Genomic DNA, 26245 nt, shown 5'->3' on the forward strand with positions numbered 1-26245 from the left:
AATACCGTTACAAATACCTGCATGTATATTTCGTATGGCTGACCACGTACACAATGACAACACGAACACCCAACATACACGTGTTTATATCTTGCACCTCAACTAACTCGCCAGCGGACAACTTGCTGCTTTTCTTTTATTTCTGTCTGTCTGTTTATACATGGCCCACGACTTCACGGTAATGTAAATAACAAGGTAAGAAAAGAACACCGAAAAAAGAGCAGCGAAAGGTGTTCTGGATTGCACGTACATACTTCACTCTTTTGTTTTCATTCTGAGATAAAGAATTATTTGTATGTCACTAGTGCACCTACCTAGGTTTCTACTCCACGCTGTCATTAGAGGCAAGGAGTTGGATTCTCTCCCTAGCCTGAAAACTTCAGGACCACAACTCCGCACCAAAAAACGATGGGAATAAGATTCAAAAGCAGCGCCCTTTTTCTCCCGTTCGGCTTTTTGCAGCCGGCGGATTCAACACCGGGCACGTTCATTATTCATCCTTCTCTGCTGCGTATACGTTCAACAACGAGCGTTTCTCCCGCTCTACCTGGGAGCGTGTATGGGCTGACCGCGTATCCTCCTTACAGCCCTCGTCCGCGAGGGCGGACTCCTCCGCAGGGGGGCCGCCGCTGTCGTCGCCGCACGGAGCGTCCTGGATGAAACAAAGGACGCCTCGCGGGCCGGACAGCCCGCAGTGAGGCGTCGGGCAGCAACGACAGCAACAAGAAAAAAGCATGGTGGCTTTGTTCTTTGACCTGCTTTGTCCTCGGTTTCCTTTTTTTCTTTCTTGCAGCGTTGTGCATGCAAGTGTGGCGATCTCGCTCGGCAGCTTCGGGGTTACGCTTGTCTGCGGGGACTGTGCTCATCCCGATTTGCCTTTTCTTATTCTTTTCTGTTCGAAGCGGTGCTTGCCTCTTCGTGACGGGCAGGACGACGTGGCGACCGTCACTGGACCTGACAGCGTCGTTTCTGGGGGTGAGACCAGGAAGCCGCCGCCACGAGGGCAGCTATATCAGCATCCGGGACGTCGCCTCTTCTCGGCCGCCGCAGAGTTTGCCCGCTGTCGCGTTCCTTGGTCCGCGCATCTCGCGTTGGGATGGCGGCGGGGGTATATAGACGGGACGGTAACCGGCCCGTTGTCATGTTGGGGGACATGTCGGTGACGAGGCGAGTCACGATCCATGCGTGCAGGCGCTTAGTAACGGCTTACCACGGGGGACGTTGTCTTGATGCCTGCTTCCCGTTGCGTAGCCGGTAGCCTGTCAGGTGTGCTCCTTGTGCCGCTGCTGTTCGTATGCGTTGCTGAAGAAATGCATTAGGTATTCCCAAGCGCCTTGTTGAGCGAGCAGCCAGTTACGTCGGAATCATATGTGATGTGCTTCGCTGCCACGGCTTTAATCGTACCGCATGTGGTTGACTACGCGATCGCCGGCCATTGATTAGAACTGCTTTCACGGGAGAATTGTGCTGCTAGTAATTTTTTTCCGTTATTCCTAATTTCTGCAGACCTTCGAGGTGGTGAACGGAGAATGCACTCTTTCGTATACATCAACCGCACACATTGTTTATAATCAGTTATTCTGAAGTACAGTAGCTTCAATTGTATACACAATATGAAACCACCTGATGTCTATTTACTAGTTAATCAGCCAAAATTATACTTTCAGAACAATAACACAGCTGAAGTAGCTTGGATCAAGGCGTGGAGATGCGGTAAATAACTACTCGAATTGTCTTGTAAAGTTCTGAGTTGGTCATTTGCATTGTTGCGTAGAAGACCATGTTTAACCGTATAGCGCTGAAATTCACGAGACGAAAACACAATAAGAGAATTAACGGAACAGATTAGGAGCGTAAATTCCAGCACTCAGTGTTTAAACATGTACCGCTACCGACACCAATTAACCCAACACCGAGCTTTACTGAAGGCGTAGAACTCTTCTCTCGAGAGAATGTCCGCGCGATTCATGACTGCCTTTCCTTTAGCATTTGCCAGGTTGCCGGCGCGATTCCGTATTGTGGCAGGCGTCGTCATCTTGCTTGGCTTGCCGCTGGCGATCATTCTGATCATGTCTGGCTGGTCACATCCGCTCGGTATTTCGCGCCTGATTTTCATTGTTTCTAGCAGCACGACGCCGCTGTTGACGAATCCGTTGCTGTTCCCTTTGTCGCTCCTTATTGGCGCGCTCCTCTTTACGAGTCGTAACTGTGCGTGACCGTCCTGTGGTGATCGCAGAACAAACAAGGAACGACCTGCCTGACATCGGCGTTCCATGCACCGATGGAAAGACCTAGCGCATGCGACATGATGCATCATCATCATTTACTATTTATTATACCCTTATGATGCACTACGTAAAAAACCGCGCCGAAAAAACGAAGACTATACAAGTGGCATGCCCCACGAGCGCCGTGGGTGCGTATGTGAGCAAAGTGTCCGAGGGGCTCAGCGGAAGCGCCGTACTGCGAGGCCGTAAGCAGATATGCTCTATGGGCTCAGTAGCGAGGGCTGTGGCTGGACGCACCACAAGGGTAGGCGAGGCGAGCCCGCATTGCCGCTCTTCCTGCGTGCCGGGGCAATAAAGTGATAGAGCGACCGCTCCTGACAAAACGCGCGGCTCGGGGGGCCGCAGGAGATAACTGGCCGTCCTCCTGATAAAACCCCACAAACGAGGATAACAGAGACTAGAAAACATGCGGGTGGGGAAGAGGGGCCACCGGGTGGGAAGGCGTCGAAGGAGCAGGGCCGATCTCCGTCATCTGGCGCTCGCAGTGGGATGAGGTCTCCCGCTGCGTCTGTTATTTTGGACCACGACCTTTAAAGGCGGCTCCGGATCCCGCTACGGGAAAGGCACGGCCGCGCAGTACCGAAGCTGGCATTGGCGGCAGAAGAGCGAGAATCTCTTCGCTCGGCTCAGGACAGGTGCACGTGACGAAGGAGCGGGCGATCGGCCTCGCTTCGCCTCTCTCGGCATTTGCCAGCGGCGAGCTGCATGCAGTGTGGGGCGAAGAATGGCAGCTTCTTGTTGCCACGACCCCGGCAGACTGCCTGCTACTGCAGCAACGTCCCCTCGGCATGTCTCGTAAAAATGGACGAAGGAGAAGACGTGGCTGCTCCTCCCGTATTGGCTTTTCTCCTACATTTTCGCTCGCTTCGAGCGTTCTACCGGCGCTCTCTATCTTTCCGGCCCCTTCTCGTCTGCACTTGCTTTCGCGTTTCTTGCACTACCTTTTTCTTTCTTGACTTTCTCCGTACTCTCCGCACACGCACGCCACTCCTTGGCCTTCACCGCTAAACGACGCCTGTCCTCCTCCTCCTCATCCTGAAAAAAAAAAAAAAAAAACGCGAGAAGGAAGAAAACGTGCGTGCCAGTGAAGCGAGGTTTGCGCCTCGCATGCAGTGCTTGATCTCGGCTGTTGCCGGCCGATCCTGTCAGTCCCCCGCCCCGCTTCTGCACCGTTGTGCACCGCGTGTGTTTACGTGCCCGCACTGGTGCTGCCCGCTCTGACTTTTTGCTTGCGTTTCTTGCCGAGAGAAGAAAATTGGAGAATCGGGTGAGAGGGGAAGGGGACCGGGAAGGAAACATGGCTGGCGGACGCAATGAAAAGAGCGAAGCGCTTCTCTTCTCGGGCCTCCTCGCCTTCGGAATGCGCCCCCGGGGAGCCAGCACCAGCCGGCGTGGTCCTGAGAGGAAGCGGCCGCTCCCGGTCGTGCCTCCCCTCGAGGAACACTGCCGCCGCCGAGGGGGCGAAAAGGGGGGACGCGTTTGGGTCGACCTGCACTCGCAGGGGGGCATCAGCTGTTCCACGAGAAACAGGGGGAGAGGGGGACGCCTTCCTCTTTCTTGTTTTGATCTCGCGGTGCCGGTGGGGCGTATTTCTGGCTTTGCTTTGCTCGCTTTTGCCCCCCATCCTGTTTGGGTCGGGACGGAGCATCTGAACTGCGGCGTCTGCGCTGTTGTGTTGTGTCGCGGGAACATGTGAAGGAGGCGGCGAAGAGAGGGAGGGGCGCGGTCGTCGTCTGCGGGCCCAGTCGTCCTCGTCGCGGTTCCCAGCTGGCTCGCCCCACAACACGGGTGCGGAGGAGCGAAAGGGCGATGGAAGCCGCCACTGTAGAAAGAGAAACGGCGAAGACGTGAAGGATAGTCGCAACCATCATGGTGTATGGTGAGAGATTACGCCTTCGCCGCGAACTTGACAGCGGCACGCCGCCGTTTTCCGCTGCGCGCACGAAGCCAGCCTCTCCCTTGCACAGATGATGAAGGTGTTATTTTGTATTTCCTGCCTGGTCTTTGTGTGAGAGGGCTAGAGAGAGAGGGAGAGAGACTCCGCAGTAGAAGCGAAGACCGAAGACGTCTCGACGGCTCGCTGCTGGCGAAGTGTACACCGGATAGAACGTGTTGCCAGCGGCGAGCCAAGGGCGTCTTGAAGTGCGTCTCTTTGTGTACCCCAGAAGCGCTGGCTATGCACCGCCGCGCCATATTACTCCCATTCGGGCGCGGCCAACGTTCGGACAACGCTTTCCGTAATGCTCGACGCTTTGGAAAGAAAAATATCAGACCAAGAAAAACAGCCGCTCAGTCCACACAGTTTCACAGGCGTGGGTCGCAGAGTGCGCGGAGTTCCTTTTTGCAAGCGCCCTCTGCCAGGCATTCTATCCCAACCAGACAAAAAAGAAATACAGTTGTTTTGCCCGGTTATCACCCCGCAAACAGACCCGACTGCTGTAAGCATGTCAGGCAATCTCCGCGCATTGTCTGTCTTTGTGCTTACAGTTCTACCACCTTTTCTTTATTTTTTTTTTCGCCCCACGCAGCTGCGCCGTACAGCGTGTGCTTTTCTTTTCCGCCTCGTTGCTATCTGGGGCCTGGCATTGCTGTGGCTTTTGTGCTCTCCGCGGTGCCGCCAGTCACAATGGTTGCTTCTCGCGGCGCGTGTAATTGGCAGATTGTTGTTGACAGACCGACGCAATGGCTAACCAGCAACGCAGACCTCCGGCGAACCCGCGCAGCAACAACAAGGGCTCTTTGCAGCGATGCAACGGGAGACAGCTGAAGTACCGCACCCCCATTACAATAATATAAATGGAGCTTTCCTAAACAGGCTTAAAAGAAAAGAAAACACGTAGACTCCCTTTTCTGCTCTTACCTGCTACCCTCGACTAGGGCCTTTGTTTCTGCAAAGAGCGTCGTGTTTAGAAACTGACCACATTTCTAGGCGCCAATGCATTGGACAAGAGCCACTGTCCCTCACAGAAATGTACATGATTAAATTCTTCCCTAAAATCTCGTATTGCTTCGAGCAGTGTGTTGTCTCAAGGTCTGGAGTCTAGAGTGACGAAAGGGCAGCCAACCTTTTTTAACGCTAAGCATTCTTTCCCTACTAAATCCCGTTTCAAAGGCAAAGCTGACTATTTTTCTGCTCCCATACCCTTTCTCTCTCTCATACATACACACACGCACTAATGCGATAGCCATAATCAACCACAATCATGACGCTCTCATCACTATCCGGGATATGCGTATAGTTCCAAGAAATCCGAGTCATTCTACGAGGCGTTGCGCTGCTGACCACGATGTCGCGGGTTCGATTCCCGCCCGCGGCGGCGCTTTTCTGGTGGAGGCGAAAAAAATTAATCCGGAGCCCTTCACTACGGCGCGCCTCATCGCCTGCGTTGCGTCGGCGCGTTAACCCTGCAATCAATCAATCAATCATTCTCCGAAGCCAAACACTGCTCCGCATTTTAACAAAATCATCGGATACTTCAACTTCAACTTTATTTTTACGAATCCTGCCTGTTCTTTCTCGTGGTCCTTCCCATTGTTTGACTTATTTCCTACAACACCAACAAGAAAAGTAAACGCAACGGAAGTTCGGCCCACAATTGCCGCGTTATTACAGCTCGTTCGGCGACGTTCCCAGTGCGGAGATGTAGGCCTGAAGGGCGGGTGGTGCGTCTTCAAAGGAAATAAAAAACCGGCGTTCACCCGAGACCGCGGCCTGTGAAAGAGACGGCCAGAGGTTCGACACACCCGGGAGTGCGTCGTAAATGTGCGCCCAGTTCAAGACCCGCTCCACCTCGATGCGGGTCGGACGGCGTAAAGAAAGAAGGGCAAGAAACAGCCCACCCGGCTTACAAAGCCCTTCCTTCCGGGAAAATCGATGCAAACATGCGGGCCTTTTATGTGCGTCTTTAATGGCTTCCGAGCCTGTCGTTTTCTATCCCCCTTTAGCCCACCGTTTCGGCCGGCACAGCACCTTTGCGTTCCCAGCCGGGTCTTTGGAGTCAACTGTGTATACGTTGTACCTATCCTGGGTGCTTTCGATAGGGCCCTTTTTATTAGGGGCACACTGCGATTCACAAGAACACAATGTGCCGTTTCGATTATCAGTCCTGTACTACCCGCGAACTGCACCGGGCGCACTCCGGCGATCGATTTTCTTATGCATTCCTAAAGGACCTCCAGCCAGAGGGTAATCCGCGGACTGCCCGTAGGATATATACAGGACTGAGGCCCGAAGTGGTGGGCTGCTCTTTTGAGACGAGTCTGCACCTTCATCTTTTTACTGTCCGACCTGCCTACCGAAGCACGTAGAAGGAAACGTGCGTGTTAGCCTACTATAGCTGCTGGCTGTCCAGAAAAAAATCTCTGGACAAATACACATGTACGCTGCGTGCGGTAACATCAGTTCTCTCGTAGCATCCTCGTCTTTGTAAGGTCTCCCTTCGCGAAAGAAGAATAAATTTTCGAGTGAGGCCGATAATTTTTGATGAGCTACTTTGGGCTCGATCAGTGGCGGCTTTGGTAACTTCGGTCAACGTCAGAAAAATCGGTGCACGCCAATACAATCGAGGCAAGGGTGGACGCTGTAATGATGCCTGCTGTCAGAGTCCTTCAATATGTATTACCAGTTGCGAAACTCCGCTTCAGAATCCGGGTCGCGGGCCGCCCTGCTCCGTTTAAGCTGAGAGGCCAGTGCACAGGGCGGCCCCTAAGGGACAAAAACTGGGCTTCGTTAACTATCCCTTAAGTTAATTAATTTTGTAAAATAAAGCTTGTTTTTTAAATTAAAAGAGGGCCTAAATTAGGTAATATTTACTCACGTTTTTACGGTTTTTCTTTTTATAACTTACAGCAGCAGCCGCAAGCACTTGAGAACTACTTCCAGTTTCTGCCGGCAGGCGAAAGGCTAGTCAGCTCGCCCTTGTTTGCGCAGGTGGCCAACCGCGGAGAGGCTTTTGATATATGGGGCCTATGGGAAGTTTCGCAACTGGTATATATTACTACCGTTTATGTCTATATATATATACATATATATACACAAAGATAGGTCAGCAGTCTACAACGCCAAAGGAGGCATAGGGGTATAGTTAGGCTCTTTTCTTTTTCTCTACTGTTAACGAAGTAAACATTTTTTTAAATATACAGAAGAAAGAAAGAAAAACACGCGCCCAGAGTGGGCACCGAACCCACGCCTTTCGATTACATGTCGAATGCCTTACCAACTCGGCTATCTGGGCGACTGTGTTCTCCTTCACTTTCTGGGCTATTTATATTTACTAGAAGTGTATCTGACGCTTGAGGGTGGTAGCCAGCGCCACTCTGACTACACGGGGAGAAGGGGACCTTCTTTTCAACCCCCGGGGCGTGACTCAAACGTCTACAGCCTGTCATGAGCGGGTAACTGGCGGAAAGCCCTCTTATGCTACCTAGGCATCAAGGCTGCCAGAACCGAGACCCTCGCTAAGCTTTCGCAGAATAATATAGTAAGGAAATAAGGGGCTCGTTGAGGAAATACACAAAGATAGGTCAGCAGTCTACAACGCCAAAGGAGGCATAGGGGTATAGTTAGGCTCTTTTCTTTTTCTCTACTGTTAACGAAGTAAACATTTTTTTAAATATACAGAAGAAAGAAAGAAAGAAAAACACGCGCCCAGAGTGGGCACCGAACCCACGCCTTTCGATTACATGTCGAATGCCTTACCAACTCGGCTATCTGGGCGACTGTGTTCTCCTTCACTTTCTGGGCTATTTATATTTACTAGAAGTGTATCTGACGCTTGAGGGTGGTAGCCAGCGCCACTCTGACTACACGGGGAGAAGGGGACCTTCTTTTCAACCCCCGGGGCGTGACTCAAACGTCTACAGCCTGTCATGAGCGGGTAACTGGCGGAAAGCCCTCTTATGCTACCTAGGCATCAAGGCTGCCAGAACCGAGACCCTCGCTAAGCTTTCGCAGAATAATATAGTAAGGAAATAAGGGGCTCGTTGAGGAAATACACAAAGATAGGTCAGCAGTCTACAACGCCAAAGGAGCATAGGTCGGCAAAACAGAAAGAACTCACTCAAACTCAATCACAATTTTTTTCATTCACGCTGTACTCAATCAAACTCAGACTCAAAAACTTCGTCTGTTTACAAAATCACTCGTACTCACTCATCAAATACTCATTTGTAATCGTACTCACTTGTACTCAAACTCATTTGTCCTCACGAGTATTCGTACTCAATCTGTACTCATGAGTACTGAATCTGTACTCATGAGTACTCAATTTGTACTCATGAGTACTCAATGAGTACTACTGCTCATGAGTTCTACTCATGAGTACTACTCATTTTTCACTCATGAGTACTACTCATTCTGCACTCATGAGTACTCAATTTGTATTACTCACGAATAATCAACTTATCTACACTGTTAGCTAGGTCGTAGCTCGAATGAAAGACTAAGTAGAAAAAATAAATTGTTTAATTGATTAGAAAAACACAGGTTACATATAAATCAGGACAGAGGAAGAAAACGTCTGACGCGGTGCACTGTCGTTGAGCGACTTAGTGCGCGAAGGCAAGTACATGTGAGAAAGCGAAACGGAACGTAAGCGCTCGCGTTGCGTCTGGCGTTTCCTCTTGTTCTCAGGCCGGGTCGGGCTCAGGGGAGCTCGGGGGTTGTCGGTGCAGCCGTGGCGGTAAACTGCGTTTTTCTGTGTGTCTTCGGGTGGCAGCTTTTGTCGTCCGTTTTCTTGTTTGCACTACTGTTTGCACTACTGTACTCAGGAGTGCATATACTCAAGAGTCACTCGCAAAAAGAGTATTCATGAGTATTGTACTCATGAGTGCTGTGTACTCACGAGTGCTGTGTACTCATGAGTGCTGTGTACTCATGAGTACTGTGTACTCATGAGCACTGTGTACTCATGAGTACTCATATTCATTAGTACTCAAACTCATGAGTACTCATACTCATGAATACTATACTCATGAGTACTCATACTCATGAGTAGTGTACTAATGAGTACTGTACTCATGAGTAGTGGACTTACCCCTGTACTCACTCGTCATCGTACTCACTGTTTTTTTTCTGGGTGTGTGATCACTCATCATCGTACTCACTCGTGAGTTTGAGTACAAATGAGTACAAATGAGTGTACTCACGAGTGAGTACGCCGACCTATGCAAAGGAGGCATAGGGGTATAGTTAGGCTCTTTTCTTTTTCTCTACTGTTAACGAAGTAAACATTTTTTTAAATATACAGAAGAAAGAAAGAAAGAAAAACACGCGCCCAGAGTGGGCACCGAACCCACGCCTTTCGATTACATGTCGAATGCCTTACCAACTCGGCTATCTGGGCGACTGTGTTCTCCTTCACTTTCTGGGCTATTTATATTTACTAGAAGTGTATCTGACGCTTGAGGGTGGTAGCCAGCGCCACTCTGACTACACGGGGAGAAGGGGACCTTCTTTTCAACCCCCGGGGCGTGACTCAAACGTCTACAGCCTGTCATGAGCGGGTAACTGGCGGAAAGCCCTCTTATGCTACCTAGGCATCAAGGCTGCCAGAACCGAGACCCTCGCTAAGCTTTCGCAGAATAATATAGTAAGGAAATAAGGGGCTCGTTGAGGAAATACACAAAGATAGGTCAGCAGTCTACAACGCCAAAGGAGGCATAGGGGTATAGTTAGGCTCTTTTCTTTTTCTCTACTGTTAACGAAGTAAACATTTTTTTAAATATACAGAAGAAAGAAAGAAAGAAAAACACGCGCCCAGAGTGGGCACCGAACCCACGCCTTTCGATTACATGTCGAATGCCTTACCAACTCGGCTATCTGGGCGACTGTGTTCTCCTTCACTTTCTGGGCTATTTATATTTACTAGAAGTGTATCTGACGCTTGAGGGTGGTAGCCAGCGCCACTCTGACTACACGGGGAGAAGGGGACCTTCTTTTCAACCCCCGGGGCGTGACTCAAACGTCTACAGCCTGTCATGAGCGGGTAACTGGCGGAAAGCCCTCTTATGCTACCTAGGCATCAAGGCTGCCAGAACCGAGACCCTCGCTAAGCTTTCGCAGAATAATATAGTAAGGAAATAAGGGGCTCGTTGAGGAAATACACAAAGATAGGTCAGCAGTCTACAACGCCAAAGGAGGCATAGGGGTATAGTTAGGCTCTTTTCTTTTTCTCTACTGTTAACGAAGTAAACATTTTTTTAAATATACAGAAGAAAGAAAGAAAGAAAAACACGCGCCCAGAGTGGGCACCGAACCCACGCCTTTCGATTACATGTCGAATGCCTTACCAACTCGGCTATCTGGGCGACTGCGTTCTCCTTCACTTTCTGGGCTATTTATATTTACTAGAAGTGTATCTGACGCTTGAGGGTGGTAGCCAGCGCCACTCTGACTACACGGGGAGAAGGGGACCTTCTTTTCAACCCCCGGGGCATGACTCAAACGTCTACAGCCTGTCATGAGCGGGTAACTGGCGGAAAGCCCTCTTATGCTACCTAGGCATCAAGGCTGCCAGAACCGAGACCCTCGCTAAGCTTTCGCAGAATAATATAGTAAGGAAATAAGGGGCTCGTTGAGGAAATACACAAAGATAGGTCAGCAGTCTACAACGCCAAAGGAGGCATAGGGGTATAGTTAGGCTCTTTTCTTTTTCTCTACTGTTAACGAAGTAAACATTTTTTTAAATATACAGAAGAAAGAAAGAAAGGAAAACACGCGCCCAGAGTGGGCACCGAACCCACGCCTTTCGATTACATGTCGAATGCCTTACCAACTCGGCTATCTGGGCGACTGTGTTCTCCTTCACTTTCTGGGCTATTTATATTTACTAGAAGTGTATCTGACGCTTGAGGGTGGTAGCCAGCGCCACTCTGACTACACGGGGAGAAGGGGACCTTCTTTTCAACCCCCGTGGCGTGACTCAAACGTCTACAGCCTGTCATGAGCGGGTAACTGGCGGAAAGCCCTCTTATGCTACCTAGGCATCAAGGCTGCCAGAACCGAGACCCTCGCTAAGCTTTCGCAGAATAATATAGTAAGGAAATAAGGGGCTCGTTGAGGAAATACACAAAGATAGGTCAGCAGTCTACAACGCCAAATAGCCCAGAAAGTGAAGGAGAACACAGTCGCCCAGATAGCCGAGTTGGTAAGGCATTCGACATGTAATCGAAAGGCGTGGGTTCGGTGCCCACTCTGGGCGCGTGTTTTTCTTTCTTTCTTTCTTCTGTATATTTAAAAAAATGTTTACTTCGTTAACAGTAGAGAAAAAGAAAGAGCCTAACTATACCCCTATGCTTCCTTTGGCGTTGTAGACTGCTGACCTATCTTTGTGTATTTCCTCAACGAGCCCCTTATTTCCTTACTATATTATTCTGCGAAAGCTTAGCGAGGGTCTCGGTTCTGGCAGCCTTGATGCCTAGGTAGCATAAGAGGGCTTTCCGCCAGTTACCCGCTCATGACAGGCTGTAGACGTTTGAGTCACGCCCCGGGGGTTGAAAAGAAGGTCCCCTTCTCCCCGTGTAGTCAGAGTGGCGCTGGCTACCACCCTCAAGCGTCAGATACACTTCTAGTAAATATAAATAGCCCAGAAAGTGAAGGAGAACACAGTCGCCCAGATAGCCGAGTTGGTAAGGCATTCGACATGTAATCGAAAGGCGTGGGTTCGGTGCCCACTCTGGGCGCGTGTTTTTCTTTCTTTCTTTCTTCTGTATATTTAAAAAAATGTTTACTTCGTTAACAAAATTCCGCCTCGTTCTATGTAGATGGTTAGATTGCGCTATTTCTCTCGAAATCGACCTGAACATACTTGTTGCTGGGGGCATGAGTCATGTGCTTCCTTCACCAATTCTAGCGAAGTCAATGATTAGAGGAATCATGAGTTTTATTTCCCGTTTAAAACTCGTTCCCTGAAAATCACCACCCCTCCGCAAAAGGACTATGTAGTTCGAAGAACTGTGTTTGCGAATTCTCCCCTCCGACTCCTCACGCAGCTATACACATAGGAAAGAAGAATCTCTGGTAGCTTCGGGAAGGAAGGGGGGGGGGGGGGGGGCGAATCAATGTTCTAGAGGATGCAGACATGTACGACAAACAAAGCTTCGTTTTCCAGCCCACTCAAGCCGCGTTTCAAACACCCGCGTCCATGGTTTCAGTGCGTCACTTCGCTCGCGAATCACGGTCGTTTTTCAAACGCTTTAAGCCTTTCTATGTGGACTCAACGACGAAACCCATCTGTCCGACTATAACTTATGTGTCACACTTCTGCCGCTCACCAAAATACTAGTAAAAGGTGCTACGGGCTTCAGACTTTGATATCAGTCTCCTTTAGTTGCCCTTAAAGATGTCTTCCTAGCAATGCGTTTGTGTACATGGCAGTGAAGCTGGCTTTAAAGGGGCTCAGTGTAAAACGCTTTATTACAGTACATGGGGTTGGAACAATGAACAATGAAATTTATTGGCATCTTACATAAAGTACACGATACCGGAGGCCAGCAGAAAAAACTCTCTCAAAAGACAGCTTGACCAAGCTGCGGACCCCAGCGTGGCTCCAGCACAGCACAACGCGCAACATACATACGCAAGAATAATAATAAAAAATAACAATATCATAGAAATATCACGTGCATGGGGTCTCTTGTGCCAAAATACTAGGTACAAAACAAAAGAGATATACCACTCAATACACACCATAAAGGAAATATACAAGCACGCAAGGGTTTATGCAGAATTTCGATTTTGAGGGGTATCGGTGGGATGTTTGGGGGGGGGGGTGTTGTATAAATCCCTAGGCAGGGTGTTTGTGGTTGTGGAATCTTTTTGGGGGGTTGCCGAAGTCCTTCTGGGGGGGGGGGGGGGTGTTAGGGTGTTAGGGAGTGTGTATAAATCCCTGCAAGCACGTTATAAATCGCCATGTCCTGAGCAAAAATTCTCGCCATAGAGCCATCCAGGAAATTCTCTGTAGCAACACAGATCAAGTATACAGTATGCGATACACGCCAACATTGGATTGAAGAAAGGAACGAAATGCTGACTGTCGTTTTCACAAACTCATTTCAAGATTGGATACAAACGTACGATTGGAATCGCTAAAAAGATATTAGATAAAAAAACAATAAAAAAAGTTTGCAGAAATTCAGAGAATTGTTTGCTAATGCGCAGAATTCTTATACCGCTTTTCTAGAGTTTTTTTATTTTTTTTTATTTTAAAAAATTCTGTCCGACCAATTATCTCCAATTACCCTATTGTAACGATTACATGTATTACTTCCCCCAAACCTCCATTTTAGTGGGAATGCAGGGCGTTACACGGTTCGCCATTTGGGATGTTATTTTCTACTTTTGTGTTGTATTGCTTTTTCAAACTTCTGTTGGACCAATTGTCTCCATTGACGCTATTATAACGATTGCAGGTATTAATTCCGCCTACTGTGGATTTTTTGTGGAAATGCATGGTGTTACACGGTCCTCGCTGTGGGGTACTCGGCAAAAAATTCTACGCATTAAAAGTACAAAAAGGAGTACGCCGATATAGACACTACAACTGACATTCGTAGGCACGCACGAGAAATCATGCTATAACTAGGAGGTTACTAGCAAGAAAGGAACGCACAGCTTTAAAGGTGTTTCTTTCCAGCTTAAAACTAAGTTCATCTAACGAACTTAGTAGCTTCGGAAAGCTAGGTCTTAGTATAATGCTGAAAGCCTTCATTAGTTCATGTATTTCTCCGTAAAAAAGAAGTCTTTCCTGCAGAGCGCTTTCGTGTAAGAAAAAGGCGGCTTTAGCGGTCTCCGTAGACGTATAAAGCTTTTTTGGGATACATGGGGTGCGTCTTACGGGCGTATTCAATATAAGGCCGCAGTGGCTTCGTACTTTGGTATCAGAACGCTTATTTGTCGCCTGTCAAAATCTTACAAATATATAGCGCAGAAGACGAGAGACACAGACAAGTAGACGCACACGGCGCTAACTTCCAACACCTTTATTGAAAACGATAACACACATATATAGCAAGAATCCCGTGACGTCACACACATGCGTACATCAGCGCGAACGCAAGTAGGCAATCTCTTTTTCTGATAATTTGATAGAAGTCGAACTTACACAAGAGCTTCCTAACCTGGTTATCTTTTCCGCCTCAATAATTTCACGTGTACACATGTCCTTACTCTTGTCAATAATAACACATTTATGAAGGAATGGTTTGCAATCTGTACATGCGTTACAGTGCATAACTAGTAGTCCATCTTGTTCATTTTTCTTTTTTACATTGCGATTGTGCTCACGAAGGCGATCATTTAGACAACGACTTGTTTGACCAACATACTGTTTACCACAAAAGAGGGGAATCTGGTAGACAACACTATCTATACATTCAACGAACGAAGTTTGGTGTTTCTTTTTACAATTATGAGAAATCTGCCTGTCACCTTTATTTATCTTACAAAGCCTATTCAACTTCTCGGGGGCTGAAAATACAACGGGCACTTCAAAACGTTTCGCAATCCTTTTCAAATTGTGGGATACAGTATGTAGGTACGGCATAACTACCATTTTTTTTTTCTTATTTTGACCAGGATCAGCGACACAGGGATGGTCTTGCCAGCCATGCATGTTTGTAAAGGTGAAGCCAACTTGAAGGGGCTCGGTGTCTAGCAGAGCGGCTTTTGAATTTATTCGAAAATCCCCGTCTGAGAGTTTGCTTGACAACAAGAAAATGAAAAGAGGGCGCGCCGCAGCAGGAAATTAAAGTTCGAACCCTCTGCCCCGTGCTGAGCAGTGCAATGCCTTTAGTACTGAGCTGCTGCGACGGTAAACAGTACCCACGTTAGCTTGGAAATGAAACTAAGATCAGGTTAGCTGCATTGCACGCTGCATATTTCTTGCGCCTCCAGATGCTTTTTACTTCCCGTGTGATGCGCCGTCTTCGAGATTTCTTTACTGCCTGTTTTCCGAAATTCTTAGCATTAGAAAGAAAATAGGAAAGCTCGGAGACAGATACAACGCCATAGAGCAGTGGCCAAATATTTTTATTGTATTTTATTTTTTAAGAGGTGGTTATTGAACTTTCATCTGTTGAGTACATTCACTTATATTAGCTTATATATTTTATCTTATAAATTCTGCAAATGTCGTCTCGGAAGCGTCCCCACCCTCCATTTTTGCCTCGTCGCCTAGTTATTTGGAAGTCTCGCCCGGTATTTGTGTTTTCAAATTTTATGCAGGGCGGAAATTGAGTTTGGGAGCTCGGTTTCGGTCTGGTGGGTTCTGAGAAACAAGAGCGCAGACGGAATCTGCAAAGCACCTCAAAAAATTTTAGAGAGGAAAAAAGGACTAGAATCTGAATGAAGTAGAAAAATAAAGGGGCGATGTTTTTCAGACGGGTGCACAGTTCCCGGAATCGCTTGTGAAAAGGCAGGAAGCTTTCAGACTGCCTCCACTGCGGGGTCGACGACGGGAATGCACCCACGGGGATGGCTGCACGACATGTGTTTGAAACGTGCCGGAAAATGAAAGTGGAAACGGTGCCGCCCTGGCGAAGGCCGTGGTTCGTGCCCGCACGCGTGGAGTGAGGGTGAAGAAACGAACTCAAAACCCCCAAAATCTCAACCGGAAAAAAAAAAAGTCCCGGAAAACGTTTCCAATGTCAATTATAAAAATGTCCCTCCAGAAAGAGCGAAAGAAAGGAAAGAATAACACAAACAGGCTTGGCGAGCGGCACAGCGCAGCCCGTTCGGGCTCCAGGGAAATAAAATAGACCTGGTACAGTGCAAGCGGGGCGGCTGAAGTCAAAGCGAGAGATAAACCGGATAAACTGCCCGTGCAGAACGGAGAGGGAGGGCGTCGCGTCCGCTGCACTCCCCCGGTGCAGTGTAGCCGCAGCCCATGGTTGTAGGTGGCCGCTAGCCGAGCGCGACGACAGTCTGTCTGGCCTGTCCTGCCTCTGGGAAATGTAGGGGGCCGCTCCCTCTCAAAAGCGTCTCGCCCCAGGGCTCCGCATCCGCTTTCGCGCGCCCCTGCGTCATTTATACACATTCCCGACTCCATTTGCTTCCTTTGATGTATTTTCTTTTGTCCTTTTGGATGTCCCTTCCCCCATTTTCTTACTTTGTTCTCAGCCATTTTAAACAGCCTCTCTTTTTTGTGAAGTTTTCTTGTTTTGTTGTCACTTAACATTCTAGATTTTACCCGTGTAATCGAATTTACGTTTGTTATTTCATAAAATGTCCACGTTCATCTGCTTTATTTCTGGTTATATGGTAGGCGTTCAGCGGTTTCGTACGTTCAATGCGATTTTCCGCCGGTTCGTCCATGTCTTTGTGAAGGCGTGGGATTAGAGCTGGAGAGGATTAAAATTGAGAGGAGCTTCATTCACTAAAAATCAAAACATCCCCCTCGCGAGGGGCACGATCAAATGCAGAGCATTTCCGCGGGGGGCGTGCCTGCAAGTCTTATGGATTACGTATTGGTTGTTGTTGTTGTAATTGTTGTCTTCCAGCGTAGACATTGTCGATGAAGTCGATGGTGAAACGTGAAACGTGCTGTGAACCCCCTGCCGCGGCTATTACGCAACGTGGCGCGGCTATGACGCAACACAATCCAACACAATCCACTTTAATCCAACCCAATCCAAATCCAATTCAAGCCAACGCGGCGAGAGAGGGTGTTGCGCACGTCCCCACTTGTTGTGCGCCCGAACCGAACGCGGCGAGAGAGGGTGTTGCGAGAGGAGAGAAGGCGAGGAGGACGCGGGGGAGAGGGCGCACCTGTGGCCGACGGTTGAATGAGTCAAGGATATAAGGCGCGTGCGTAACCTTCGATTCTGTGTTGGCTTTGTGGAGCAGTCGGTAGAGCGCCGTGTGCCTTGCGTTCCGCCCGCAGAGTCGTGGGATCGAAACCTGGCGCTGGAAGGTATTATTTTTTTATATAGTGTAGGGGGAGCGATGCGGACTACGGACGCCAACGCGGGTGACATCGTGAGTTACTGAAATGCTCTGCATTTAAAAGGCTTTCGTTTTGCAGGGGATCGACGCACAAGATCGACAACAAGAGAGCGGAATTAAGACGACATACACCGCCATGCTTTCGTCTTCGCTTCTCTTCTTGCCGTTTCGGTGCGCTGACTAACATGAACTGAAGACACACCAACTCTCCCAGCTCAACTGCCATCTTAGCACTGAGGCGGAGCAACTCGCCAGTACCCTCCTTCTCACTCGCGCGTCTCCATTCAACACCACCTATTCCACTTCGCCCGCTTAGCAGCGACACGAGCGATTAAAACTGGGATGGCCGACATTCCTTCCGGCCGAGGATTACTGCTTTGACAAAGAAAAACGAACAAAATAATGCAGTTTCCTTCAGGTTGCACGGGTTTATTCGAATTAATATATAGCGTTTGGACATTATCCCTTTTTTTAGTAGTCGGCTAGCGGAAATCGTATAGGAAAGTTGCTTATACGATTTACATAATTAATGCATAAAAGCGTCGTTGCAACCTTCTGCTTTACCGATTACTGTCTCAGTCACAATTATTTTTTAATCGGTTAACCGGTTCATGTCACATGAGCAAAATGAATCGCGATTGCCACCCGGAGAGTCTGCGCAAGCACGTATACCTTCATTTCCGCGTTGAAGTAACCAGCGTTACGTCGCGACAGGAAACGGTGGAAGTATGCTCGAGGATTGCACTGATAAAAACCGCGAGCAGGTAAGAACGGGAAACGGAAAAATATAGCTGACTTTTCTCTACAAGCATAATGTCGTCCAGACGAACCAGGACAATGCGCAAACAGAAAGTGACACCGTTTTGGTGTTGGATAGACTATCTTCAGCGTTAACAGCCGACGAGTATTCGGAGTCCTTGCAATGGACGGCGACGACAGGGATCCTCACTCTAGGAATACAGTAAAAGCTCGTTACTTCGAACTCGAAGGGACCATAAAATTCTTTTAATTAAACGAAGTTCGGGCGGGCTCTAGAATGATTGGAAATCGCGCCACGCTGCGTGGGCAGAAGACAGAGAAGCCACCTCTGGACTCGTTATTGCTAATTAGGCGCTGCTACACGTTTGTGGCAGGTTATTTCGTAAGTAATGTTTCGTAAAAAATAATGGCATGCGCAGGAGCACTGGCGCCAGTGGCGCGGCGCCGTCTGGGGAAGCGAAATAAGCTGTTGCAGGAGTGTAGCGCACGCGCCACGCTGTTGTTTTTCTGTTTCGTTGTTTTGCATCTCCGGTAAATTTTTTTTTTCGGATTTGCAACACATTGCAATCACTCTCGGCCGAATTCTTCTGCGAGGAGCGATGGAAACCAGGGGATTAGTAGTAGTAAACGTTTATTGGAGCAAAAGGGAAAGGGAAAAGGGTGGTGGTGAAGCGTCCCTAGTCCAGGTTGCCTCTCGACCGGGCCGACTCAATGGCCCGAGAAACCAAGGCCCTCTGGCGGGCCGGGTCCGGGCTGGTCAGCTCAGTCTCCCACTGCTCCAGGGTGGGGAAGGGGGGTGGGTTAGGGGAGTGGGGACAGGAGTATACGAGGTGGAATGTGGTGAGTGGGGTGTCGCAGTGTTGGCATTGACGGGGGTAGATAGTGGGTGCGATCTGGTGCAGGATGACGTGGTTGTAAAAGGTACCGGTCTGAAGGCGACGATATATTATGGCTTGCTGGTTGGTTAGGGAGTGGTGTGGAGGGGGGTAGACTCGGCGGGTAAGGGTGTAGTGGGACAGAAGGGCATTGTACGTGTTATCAAGAGGAATTTGGAGGAGGTCGTCGTTCGTGCGGGGTGATGGAATCACTTGACCATCGGTGGAGAATGCCCGGAAGTGCAGAGCTCGGGCGGCGGCGTGGGCCGCTTCATTCCCCGGAAGGCCGGAGTGTCCGGGAGTCCAGACGATCGTAATGGTGGTCTCGTCAGGTAGACGCTGGAGGAGTGGAATGGCCTGGGGTGGGGCTAGACCTGCCTGGTAGAGGCGGCATGCCTGCTGTGAGTCGGAGACTACAGTGATGTGCGGATGCTTGGCATGGGTGGTGGCTGCGAAGGCGATTGCCAGAGCTTCTGCCGTCTGTATTTTGTTGGTGTGCGTGGTGACAGCCGTGGAGATTCGGCCAGCGTGATTTAGGGTGACCAAAGTTGTGCGTCGAGCGCAGGAGTCATAGGCGACGTCAGTGTAACGGACCTGGGGGTCATCTGCTAGCTTCTTCATGAGATAGCGGACCCGCGCTTCCCGACGGCCTCTGTTGAAGGTGGGATGCATATGTCGTGGTATGGGGGAAACGTGGATACGGTGCTTGATGGTAGTTGGGAGGCGTTGTGGTCGGTCTTGATTTAGCGGTGCAGGGTAGCCGAGCGTGCGGAGAACGGAATGGCCAGTTGGCGTTAAGCTGAGGCGTTGAAGTTGGGAGTTTCGCTGAGCCTCCACAAGCTCGCCAAGGACGTTGTGTATGCCCAGCTTGAGCAGTTTGTCCGTAGAAGTGTAAATGGGGAGGCCAAGAGCCGTTTTGTATGCTTTACGAATGAGGGCTTCAATTTTAGCGGTTTCTTGTGGTCGAAGATTGAGGTACGGTGTGGCATAGGTGATTTTGCTGATCAGGAGAGCTTGGACCAGACGACAAATTTCCCATTCAGTGAGGCCGTGATGTCGGCTGCGGATTCTGCGGATAAGATGGGTTAGGCGAGTAATGGATGTCTGGAGTTGCGGAATGAGCGCTGTACCCGTGCCGTCCCGATGGAAGGGGACGCCGAGGACGCGGAGGGTGGTCACGGAGGGAATAAGGTCGCCTTGAATCGACACTTCAGGATCAGGTGGGGGAGGAGGAGGGCGGCCACGTGATCGGGCCCGCAGGATGAGAAGGGCTGATTTGGCAGGTTCACAGGTCAGGCCCCTGGGACGTAGGTAGTTGACGGTGGTGTCTACTGCTTTTTGGAGGGCGTCTTGCTGTTCTCCACTGGAACCAGAGGTAGTCCAGAAAGTAATGTCGTCGGCGTATATGGCATGTTGAAGGTTGGGTATTTTGTTCAGAAGAGTAGGTAGTTCAAGTAATGCGATATTGAAAAGTAGGGGGGATATTACAGATCCTTGCGGTGTCCCTTTAGGGGGTGTTCTGATGATGGCCGAGGTTAGACTTCCGAGCTTGATAGTAGCCGTGCGCTCTCGGAGAAACGCTGCAACGTAGTTGAAGGTGCGAGACCCGCAGTGGGTGGCGTTGAGGTTGTCTAGAATCGCTTGGTGAGTAACGTTGTCAAATGCTGCAGTTCGAATTAACCGTTCTGGATACTGACGAGTTCGAATTATCGGGAGTTCTCCCCCGTTGAAATATACAGGGCTTCGCCGGGACCACGGCGTGAGTTCGAATTAACCCGAAGTTCGAATTAACCGAGTTCGAATTAACGAGCTTTTACTGTAGTGAGAATGGCGACAGTGGTGGTTTGCGCCTGAGCCTCATAAGCGTCATGCGACTACATGTTTGCGACCTCTGGGATGTCTGCGAACAATCCAAGAGACGCGCCGCTGCCCTGCAAAAAAACTCATTTCCATGTGAAGCTGGAATGCCAGGAATATTTCGTTGTCATCACGTCGGTGACGTGACTGCATAAACACGCGTCAAATGCTTAATGTATTCTACTTAAATTTGCGTGTTTTGTTATCCCAGAGCCTTTGCGTAATATAGAAGTTGCCATGGGCATACAACCATAGCTAAGCAAAGGGAGAGAACACTAATTCCACCCTTTATATTTTCGAATATCGCTTAACGTTCAAATAGCACTCAACCTTTCTCGAAAAGAAGTGAGAGCACTATTCAGCTTTCCATTAATGCGGCATCCTTGTGATCCCGCTGATTTTCAATAATTAGGAAGGTCTGGCGGCGCTTCTGATGTTCGTTATTTTTTTTTTTATTTCTCTCATTCAGCAAACATAGTTATATGCTACTTTTCTTATAGAAACATTACTTACGAGTCTGAAAAAAATATTTCGCTTTTCTCCTCTCAATTCTTGGGGCAGAGGTCTTCTCATCTGCAAAGTAATCTAAAACGCATTAGCGCCGAGATTGCTTTTCGTCTGACGTGCACGTCGACCACGATGACGATGAGCCCGATATTTCAGGAATATGCTACACATTCTTGCTTTACTTTGTTCTTTACTCAATGAGCACGGGGGAATTTTCCTAGAAGGCAAACTTTGTCGACACCTCACGAGAAAACCTTTGGGTCCATCGTCCAAGAAGAGCCATCCGCCCAGACGCCGTGCTCTCAACGGCGAGGAAAAAGGCAAAGAATGAAAACACAACAGCGTCCGCTTTAGCTGGACGCTGCTGTGGCGATGACTGCAGATGCCAGGGTAACGTCACGAAGTCTGCTACAGCTAGGCGGTGTTGAGCCCGGCGTTGATGTCGAGCCTTCAAAGGACGGACGAAGTATGCGACGCTCCATCATCGCCTAAGAGATTAAAGGGCACTCAGCGGTAATGTGCCAGCGAAGAATGCCGGCACACCTTATCGGCCCGGCATTCATTATTTCTTATCTGGTGGACCAGATGTCTTAACATTATTCTTTTTTTTTTTCTAACCGAAATCCATGACTTCATCGCCGATCGCGTACACTCTAGGCGATGGTGTTCTATGCAATACGTAGTCTGATGTAAACTATGTGATCTGGTACGTACTTGGAAAGAACAACAACCACGCTTAGGAATGATATAAACAAACAATATCCGGAGGTAGGCAGGGAAGGATTTAGTGGCTTCCTTTCCGCCCACTTTTGCAGCGAAGCTGTGTATAGTGAGCCTGGCAGGATTTTTCGTGCCCATCCGTCAATAAAAACAGCCCGTACGTGGCAGCCCGCCTATGCAGCATGCCCTTGCGGGGAATATCGGTCAAGAATTAATAAAGCACCGCGCACCATGGAATGGCGGCCTCCCGTAGTCCAAGACTCCAAGTAACGTGACCGAATGGCCTATTTGGTATTCCACGGTTCGTACAGTTGAGCGCAAATAATGGACTGCAGGAGTGTGAAAGAACATGACAGAAGAGCACCTGTGTCGTGTCCTTTCACACTCCTGCAGTCCACTTCTAGCACTCAACTGTACGAACCATCTCCTCCAAGCAGCCCAAGCCCTGCCATCAAGAAATTGCTGAGCCACTTCTTATCTCATTTGGAGACATTCATACTGGGGTTACCGACGGCAATCACTGGAGTGTGTTAACAAAACTATAACCAGACAAAGCGCGTACGTGTAAAACTCTTGATGTCAGCTTTGGGTAGTTTTGGGGATTTGTATAAGGTTAAGATTAATAGCCCGTCTTTTTCTGCACACCCCATGCATCGCCGCAGTAGGTGGCATTGTTCTTTTCTTTCTTAAGGAATTTGGAGGCGACGCCTTCTCGGAGTAGAGTGGCTCCTCAATATTTCTTTCTCATCATTGCCTCTTTGACTGCAGATTGTGCCTGCAAACTTCGGGTACGCTCGGCCGGACACAAGAGGACTATCACAGCGACCAGGCGGTAAAGCTGCGGCCTGCCGGGTGGTGCGTGCAAGCAAACGTTCGCCACCTATTTACCCGCTCGGCCAGCGCATGCTGTTTACTCGAGAGATGAGAAAATTACTTCTAAAAGTAATCAGCTGCATTAAAACGACTGTTTTTCCTCCGTAGAAGATTCGGTTCCACGCCACATGAAGCAAAACTTCCCGCCTACAAAACATTCGTCAGACCTGTCTTAGAGTATGCAAACGTCGCGTGGTTTTCCTTTACAAGCAATCTCATAAATGCCCTAGACCGAATACAACGAAAAGCGATAAGATTTTTCTATAACAAGTACAGAATAACAGACTCGCCCACAGAACTTTAAAAAAAGCAGGTCTCTTAAAAATAAAAAAAAACCGCGCTAAACTGGCACGTCAGAAATTCCTGTATTAATTAACTTTGCAGGGTATTTATGTTTGGGTATTTTTGCTTCCTGTGTTTTGGGGTGGTAGCCAGTGCCACTCGGACTACTCGGGGTGAAGGGGACCTTCTCAATTAGTTCATGAACAGCTGAACATAGACAGTTCAAAGTACACGTCATACACAGAAACAAGGCCAACACGACAAAATCATTCACAGACACTGAATGAATATCAGTGCCGTACTGACTGTCTGAAATATTCTTTTTTTCCACTAGCAATTAAAGAGTGGAATAATTTGCCAATCAGTATAACAAACAGTCAATCACTGGAAACTTTTTCATCCCTGCTCAAACGTTAATTATTTTCTTTGAAATGACGAACTGAGTTTTTTTGTCCACTGTCTGAAGTATACTATTCCTTTTTCAGCACTAGTTGGTATTGATGTCCTATGGTATTGATGTAGTTATAATTGGTGTGGCACTGATGTAGTCATAAAATAAGTTGCTGTTGGTTTTGTCTCACTCGTTAATGTAATATTTCACTTGTGACGCGAGTACCCTTTGTATAAATCTTGTCCTTTCACAATGTATGTGCCCTTTCTGCAATAATCTCTAATTGGGATTGGCAGTATATGTAAGTAAGTAAGTAAATAAATAAATAAATAAATAAATAAATAAATAAATAAATTAGCTTATTACTTCCCTAGACTTTTCTAAAATGTAATTAAATTGCATCAGAAATTACAGGTGGCGGTAAGTAATGACAATAATTACTATTACTTTTCAACAGTAATTAAATTACTTTGAAATTAATGGAAAGGGAACGAAGAGGCATGACAAAGTAGGCAAAGCTGTTATCAAACCGTTGTTTCCTTCGCGTTCGTAGAGTTCCAATGCCCAGACATTGGAACTCTTCTTGGTTAACTTTTCTTGGTCAACTTTTTATTCCGTAAGTGAAGCGGACAGCCCACATCGTAGTCAAAAGTATTTTGGAAAGTGATGAGTAATTTCAATAAAAATTACTAGCCTGGAGTAATTCATTACATTACTAAATTATCAACACTCAAAAGTATAATTCATCACATTACTCATTACAGCAGAAAGTAATTTAATTACTGCAATTTCATTACTGCCAAGTCTAGCTAACTCTATGGCTGCCACGGCGCCACTGCTCAGGGGCAATTTTCAGCGGGCGACCGGCATCACGCCTAGCTCTTCACGCGCGATATACAAGACTGCAATGAAGCTTTGTAGCTTTATCGCCGACTTAGCAGGCAACATTCCGGTGAGCTGTCTCTGATAAGCGGTACCACTGCACCCGTAAATTCCGCTTTACAACAGCTGTGGTGCCGCATGGCATAGCAGGCCGCATCCTGCGCCTTTACAGACAGTCGGCATCGGGCAAACAAAAAGAAATGAAGTGCTATGACAGATGCGTGCATGTCATGCAGTTGTAATTGCTGTGCCACGTTGAATGTGGAGCTTCTCCTAGAGATTCCCGAGTGTTGGGGAGGGGGGGGGGGGCGGGGGGGGGGGTATTATCCTCAAGGCGCCCTTTTAATGCAAGTGGAACCTGCCAAAAATGTCAGCAGCCCAAAGGCTGCGATCAACTTTCCATCTGGAAGCCAATCTGCCTCGCGCTTAATACTGAAATGTAACGCGCTGCAGCTTAACGCTTCCCGCGGCTTGTTCTCACAGTCGAGTTCGTAATGCGGCGAAAATCATGGGCACTGCTGCCTCCGTTGGATATAAAGTCGTAGTTCACGCATGGCTTGCAGTCGTCACCCTCTTCCGCGGACCGTTGCACTGGCTCTCGTAACAAGGGCATTTTTTTTTTTCCTGGTTTGCAACGATGTCAAACTTTGAAGGCAGCCATACGTTTCAAGCCGGTTTTGCTGTCTGGCCACCCGACGGTGTTTCGCATCAGCGCCGATTGTTAACTTAAAGAACAGCGCTTTCGGCAACTGGGATTTCTGGCGGTGTATCTGAATAAGTTCGCGTGGCGCTAAGCTCAGTTTGTTTGGAGGATTAACCACGTCACATCGATACCTAATTGACAAACTTTCGATAATGCACGCACCATCTTCGGTGACTGCTCATACCACTGAAAGCTTAATGTTGAAGAGCCAGTAGAGCGGTAGCAAAGATTAGTAGTAAAGGGGCAGCGAAGGCCACAATACTTTCAGTTTTGTTTGCATGGTATCTACCAGGGCTACAATGTCGCCATAAAAAATAATGCCTTCAACAAACAAATTGGCAGCACCCCACCACCTTTACCTCGTTCGGCCACTCTCAATTATTTATAACACGCATTCGTCATCCTTTCTAGGTTATCTACGAATACCAGGGTTGACTACTTCCTACACATCACGCACACACGCGAAAACTTGGAATAAACGATGAGTAGGGAAGAAATAAAAGTGTGCTTGGTGATGAAAGCAAAACGAGGGTAGCGTCAAAAGCTTAAGAATTACACACCCAAGAGCCTAAACGTTCTGTCGCGTGCAAGTTGTTTACGAAGGTAACAGTTGACGGCATGAACTGCATTCTATAGGTTTCTGGCAACCGGTAGAACTGACAGAATTGGAAAAACGTTACTTAGAAATGGATAGGATTCTTGTCATCAACCAAATAATCAAGATATTTTCGGAACATAACAAACCTCTGCCCTTTAGTTATTGCAAAAAAAGCGCTTGATTCAAAAGAAACTGCCACGGTAATGGAAGCACTGATATAACAGGCAGTAGAGGAGATTCGCATTGGACGCTTTAAGGGTGTGTGCAAAAGATGTACCGGAACGATATAACTTCATAATAGCAGTGGAAGTGAGAAATTGTTTATTTTGAAAAGCGCCAGACAAGGAGACACCATCTCTCCGAAATTGCTTACCGCCTATCTGTACGGCATATTGGGAGATGTCAGAGATGCAAATAATGTAAGAATGCATGAGCCGCTTCAGGCTAGCGGATGACATGGTCTTCGTTCAGCGATTGCGTATGGAAGACCTGCAAAGAATGGTTCAGGAACTGTGTTCAGAAAATTGAATGGTACTTCTATAATATATATATATATATATATATATATA

General features: G+C 48.2%; 1 long non-coding RNA gene across 1 annotated transcript in view; it reads left to right on the forward strand.

Moving 5' to 3' along the window:
* Positions 1 to 23097, forward strand: part of LOC144151626 (uncharacterized) — a 404932-nt gene extending 381835 nt beyond the window's left edge. Inside the window, exon 3 of the long non-coding RNA XR_013318922.1 lies at positions 22716 to 23097. This is a non-coding gene — a long non-coding RNA (uncharacterized LOC144151626). The remainder of the gene's footprint in view (positions 1 to 22715) is intronic.
* The last annotated feature ends 3148 nt before the right edge of the window (positions 23098 to 26245 follow it).

This window comes from Haemaphysalis longicornis, unplaced genomic scaffold, assembly GCF_048455015.1.
Source record: "Haemaphysalis longicornis isolate Haplotype H1 unplaced genomic scaffold, Haemaphysalis longicornis Haplotype H1 scaffold_9, whole genome shotgun sequence".
Taxonomy (NCBI): domain Eukaryota; kingdom Metazoa; phylum Arthropoda; class Arachnida; order Ixodida; family Ixodidae; genus Haemaphysalis; species Haemaphysalis longicornis.